The 6,229-nt window shown below is 42.6% G+C and overlaps 1 protein-coding gene across 6 annotated transcripts in view; it reads left to right on the top strand.

The window, feature by feature from the left end:
• cenpp (centromere protein P) overlaps positions 1 to 6,229 on the top strand; it is a 308,552-nt gene that overhangs the window by 77,208 nt on the left and 225,115 nt on the right. The gene's annotated exons all lie outside the window — the stretch shown is intronic.

The following is a 6,229-nucleotide window of genomic DNA, read 5'->3' as shown; positions in this document are numbered from 1 at the left end:
CAATTACAGTTGGAATAACAGTCATAGTTTATAAAGCTTGGTAGGCAAATTTGCAACACAGCAATAGAAAGCTCGTTATGATCATAGCTAAAAAAATTCTTGCACATGAACATTTTAGTGCTATTGGGGACCCTGTGTATTTTAACCAACCCATTTTAATACTATTTATTCCAGCCACTGATTTAAATCTGTTTTTTTCACTTGAGTAATATTTGGGCTAATTTTTATTTCCGGACAATTGATTGGTAGAGAGCACTGGGTTCCCGTGATTTTAAGGCCCTGACTATACTTGAATTTATCAGGTGAGCTCCGAATGCCAAATAGGCGCCTCATTGCAACTTGCTGCGTGTTGACTTCAGGAATGTCGGCCGGCTGCAATGCCAGCAGAGACCCACAGATAAACTTTGAAAGCAGTAGGTAAGTAATGTTGAGGTAGAGCAGGGTAGGCCAGGGCCACTCACCAGTGGATCTGCATTATTTTTGTAGAGCCAGGAGGAGCACTTCTGCACCTTCTGGCTTTCCCTCCAACCCTTCAAAAGATCAATTTTTGAAACTTTTCTGGCTGTTTCCTGTTTGGAATCCCTGTAATGCAAGAACAGAGCTTCTGTATTGTGAGCTCTACCCATGTATAACTTAAAATTGCAATCATAGTCAGTCCTGACACCTTCACTAGAACCTCGATTTGTCTGGGAAAGAGGGCTAATGAGTATTTTGGGTAGACGCTTTGGCAACCTATTGGTAAACCCTGTAAAAGACGCAGTGGGATAATTGTCAGGGTTGATGTCTTGATAAGGCTATTGATCCCATTTCTAAGCCTAACACCCAATTAATGCTATTTTTCCCAAACAAAATTTGGCTTGATTGACTTTTCAAGTATATAAAATAGCCTAGGCAAAGTCCAGACTATTAGTGCAGTTAGGTACAAGCCAGCTCGCTGTGCAGATCATTTTCTATGTTAAATCCCAATATTTTTATGTCAGTCAGACAAACTTCAAAAGAGCATAAAGGAACTTTATGGTCATCTTGACTCGCATGGCTAGGTCATTTCAATTGTAATGACTTTTGTCTTGTTGTGGACCTTCTTGCAAAAGGATCATAGTCACAATATTTAGAGTATTTCCTGTATATATTTGAGTTAGTTTAACAGACTAAGGTTCTTGGCATGAAAGTGCTACTTGCAGGGTTTGCTTTGATAAAATGGGGAATTGCTCTTTCTTTAGCTCAGTTAAGTTTGAAGCACCTACAAGTAAAATAAATCTTTAGAATTTGTGATTTTGAAACTTTTATCAGGCTTAATGCTGTTAAATTTATGTTTTGTAATACAGGGTATTTAGTTTAGAGGATTAGATTTATTACATGCACTCAAAATCTGAAGCCTTGGATTAGCTGGCAAAGCTTGTGAAATGTTTTCGGCAATGAAAGGTAAAGAAATTCCTCTATTATATTTTTATAATGGCAAAAAAAATGCTCTGTCTGAATAATAAATGAGTTCCACATTGTGTCATACCTGCTTTTCCAGACCACTGTGTACTAAACTATGTATTATACATAGTTAATAATTGATACCAAGTGTAACATTTCTCTCTGATAGTTTAAGAAACTCATTCAAAGAATATTTCTAAGAACTTAATTTTTGCTGGTTTAGTGAATTACTAAAATTAGCCATTAAGTATAACACACACAGCTATAAATTATGCTCTCATTTTGATTAATGATTTGGGCCTCTGGGTTTTCTGCTTTTCAAATTAAGTAGCGTCAGGCTGACATATGCCTTTAACATCAAGTGCGTATGAAATATGTATTAAAATAGTGAAGTATCTTGTTGAATTTGCAGTTGAGAGGTGTTATGCAAATATAATAAATGTGATAAACTACTGTGTTGACTTGGTACAGAGTTGTTTTTATTTTGCCATTTTTTTCAAGTGTGTGTTGGAAAAATGTACCCCTCACTGAACTTTGGCCAATAAAGTACAGTTGATTTTCATTTTAAAGTTGTACATGTAAGAAAGGAATTAAAGCTGTATTGTCTACAATTGGCAATCTCACCAAATGTATTCTGTCATGAACTATTATCAGCTTGACTTGGTGATTTCTCATCTGAGTCAGTAGATTGCAGATTTAAGTCACAGTTCAGCACTTGAACACATTTTAGTGCATTGTGGAGTGTGAAACTTCAGATGATACAATGGGGTCTCATATGCATGTTCAGGTAGATGTAAAAGATCCTTTAGGAAGGGAATTAGTTCCTCCTGGTGTCCTTTTATTCATCAGCCAACAGTTGTGGGACTTTGCTGTGTGCGAGTTGTCTGCCTAGTTTGCTGACAAAGCAGTGACTACACTTCAATAAGTAGTCAATTGACTGTGAAGTGCTTTGAGATTTCCTACAGGTCCTGAATGGCACTGTATAACTGCAGCTTAAAGCTGCAGTCACTTGTGATTTACTCGCAGATCTTCTGTAGCATTCTGATGCTATAGAACAGGGCACGGGTCTGGAAATGGGCAAAAATGCATTGCTCCAATGAATTTCTAAAAGCTCACAGAGATAGATTTTCCCGACACAGTGTTTATTTATCTTGCCAATGGTAAATAAATACTACATGTGCAATTAATGAAGTCTTTGCATGCTTTTTAGATATGAACATACGAAATAGGAGCAGAAGGGGGCCATTTGACTTCTCGAGCCTGCTCCGCCATTTAATAAGATCATGGCTGACCTTTTTGTGTTTCGAGTTCTACATTCCCATCTACCCTCAATAACTTTTCATTCCCTTGCCTAAAAGAATTTATCTACCTCTGCCTTAAAAATATTCAGTGACCCTGCTCCACTGCCTTCTGAGGCACATAGTTCCAAAGCCTCTCAACCCTCTGAGAGAAAAAAATTCTTCTCATCTCTGCCCTATAAGGGCAATTTCTAATTTTAAAACAGTGCCCCCTAGTTCTAGACTCACCCACAAGAGGAAACATCTTTTCCACATCCACCCTGTCAAGACCATCTTATATACTTCAATGAAGCCACCCCTCTTTCTTCTAAACTCCAGTGGAAACAAGCCGAACCTGTCCAACCTATCCTCACAAGACAACCTGCTCATTCCAGATATCAATCTAGTAAACCTCCTCTGAACCACCTCCAACACATTGACAACGTTCTTTAAATAAGGAGACCAGAACTGCACATAGTATTTGAGATACGGTCTAACCAATGCCCTGTAAAACTGAAGCATTACATCCTCACTTTTATGTTCAATACTCTCGCATGAAGGATAGCATTCCATTAGACTTCTTGATTACATGCTGTACCTGCATACTAACTTTTTATGACACCTAGATTCCTCTGCACTTCTGAATTCTGTAGTCGCTCTCCGTTTAAGCAATACTCTGCTTTTTTACCCTTCCAGCCAAAGTGAACAACTTCACATTTTCCCACATTATACTCCATCTGCCAGATTTTTGCTCACTCATTCAACTTATCTATATCCCGTCTGCAAACTCTCCTCTCTTTTTCACAATATACTTTACCTACCTTTGTGTAGTCTGCAAATTTAGCTACCATGCCTTCACTTCCCTCATCTAAGTTATTGATGTAAATTGTAAAAAGCTGAGACTCCAGGACAGACTCCCTGTGAGACCCCACTAGTCACATCCTGCCAATCAGACAAGACCCATTTACACACACTCTCTTTTCTGCCAGCCAGCTAATCTTCTATCCAGGCTGGTATGCTACCCCCTACACCATGAGCTTTTATTTTCCGCAATAACCTCTGATGTGGCACCTTATCAGATGCCTTCTGGCATCTATAGGCTTCCCATTATCCACAGCACATGGTATTCCTTCAAAGAACTTTAATGAATTGGTTAATGATTTCCCTTTCACAAAACCATGCTAACTCTTCCCGATTACTTTGTGTTTTTCTAATTGGCCAGCCATAACCTCTTTAATGGTTGACTCTAACACCTTCCCCAGGGCAGACATCAAGCTAACTGGCCCGCGACTGGCCACTCACACTCGCTTGAGGAATAGGTGGAAGCAGAGAGTGCCCAGGGCGCCGGCAGTCGGAGGACTGCTGGAGACTGGGACAATGCTGAGTCGAAGGCAGACGATGAGCCTCTGGAGTCGTCCATTAGGCGGCAGATGCTGGATATCCAGCGGGATGTGCGGGAGGATCTGGCAGAAATCCATGAGGGTATGCGGGCCATGGTCTCTGTTGTGGGGGAGTCCATGCGGAGCATGAGCACCACATTGACCATCATGGCCGAGCACGCTGCCTCCTCCATTGAGAGTGGTGGCTCTCATGTACAGGCAGTTCCAAAGAACAGAATCAGTGGTTCCTGGGGTTGCGCTTGGACTGCAAGCCCTCACACAGGCAATGACCTCAGGTGGTTAGTGCCAGTGTGGGAGATGGATGAGGCACCCAGTATCCCAGCTAGGTGCCCGTCCAACAATGCTGAGCAGGGAGGTCCAGAGCAACATCACCTTGGCACACAAGCTGCTTGTCATCTCTGCAGGCTCCTCTCAGGGCGCTCTTGATGACGGCAGCAGATCCTCCACCCCTCTGCTAGTGACTGTGGCATCTGATGAGGCTGTGGTGACTGGGGAGATGCCAGCCGTGGCATTGGCCACTCCCTCCCAGGCGGGGCCAGTACAGGCTCCATTGCAAGGTTTCCATACGGTTTGCTTCTTTTGCATTTATATATTCACCATTGAATACAAGAGCAGGGAGGTTATGATGGAGCTTGATAAAACGTTAGTTAGACCACATCTGGAGTACTGTGTGCAGTTCTGGTCGACATGCTATAGGAACGGTGTGATTGCACTAGAGAGGGTGCAAATGAGATTCACCAGGATGTTGCCAGGGCTGGAGCGTTTCAGCTATGAAGAGAGGCGAGATAGGCTGGGTTGTTTTCCTTAGAGCAGAAAAGGCTGAGGGGGGACCTGATTGAGGTGTACCAAATTATGAGGTGCATGGATAGGGTAGATAGGAAGAAACTTTTCCCCTAGTGGAGGGGTCATAACCAGGGGGTATAGATTTAAGGTAAGGGGCAGGAGGTTTAGAGGGGTTTTGAGGAAAAATATTTTCAGCCAGAGGGTGGAGGGTGTCTGGAACTCACTGCCTGAAAGGGTGGTAGAGGTGGGAACCTCACAACATTTAAGAAGTATTTAGATGAACACTTAAAACGCCACAGCATACAAGACTACAGGCCAAGTGCTAGAAAATAGGATTAGAGTAGGTAGGGGCTTGATGACCAGCGTGGACACAATGGGCCGAAGGGCCTCTTTCTGTGCTGTAAAACCAAATGACCATATGACCACATACTGAGGTTCTGTGTTAACAATATGACACAGGAAGTATGATTGACAGAAAGGAAGTTCATGTGGACAACCTACTTTTTAAAAAAATTCCCCTGACAACCTGCTGCATCCTAGCCTGTCATTACCTGCCCCACCTGATCATTCCCCAGCCGCCTTGCCCTACCTACCCGCTCTGTGCCCTGCCATACCCCATCCTGCCATGCCTCGGCCAGCCCTGCCCGCGGTGCCCCACTTGCCCTGCCCCACCTCGTGCCCTGCCCCACCTCATGCCCTGCCCCACCTCGTGCCCTGCCCCACCTCGTGTCCTGCCCCACCTCATGTCCTGCCCCAGCCATCACCACTCCCATCTCACCTGTTAAAATCTTTGTCAAAATTAATTGAAAAAGTGCTGGAATTTGTTGTATGGGTCTAGTTTTTAAAAAAGGTTCCATATGTGTAGACAAAATAAGTATACACGCTTGTTATAGATTTGTTATATGTTCCACAATGCTGAAAGTGTATTTTCTCATTGCGAATTTGATTATCTTTCAAAAAGTGCACAATCTGAATTTCAAAGCCACAGAAGGCCTCCAATTATCTTATTTGTGTTTTGTTAGCAATTAGAAAATGTGAATATTCTAATCTCTGAAAGTTGCACAGCAGTGAGTTTCCTTATTCTAATTTTTTTGAAAAAAAAGTATAGTGACCATAATCTTATTTAAGGGAACAGAGGGAGAAGAAAGGAGTGCAACAGAATGAGGCAGCCTCTGACCTTGCCACCTGTCCTTAATGTGTCTGCGAGTCAGGAGGAATCAGTAGGAGGTTAAGACCCAAGTAAGTAACAACTAAGTGTGGGGGAGGGAGTTAAGGGGGTTGTTGAAAGGGAAAGATATCGTGCAATCCTCCAAAGAACTTGGCAAGGCCAGGGACATCTGCAGAAGC

This window comes from Cetorhinus maximus, chromosome 6, assembly GCF_964194155.1.
Source record: "Cetorhinus maximus chromosome 6, sCetMax3.hap1.1, whole genome shotgun sequence".
Taxonomy (NCBI): Eukaryota; Metazoa; Chordata; class Chondrichthyes; order Lamniformes; family Cetorhinidae; genus Cetorhinus; species Cetorhinus maximus.
This window is presented reverse-complemented; position numbering and strand designations above follow the sequence as displayed.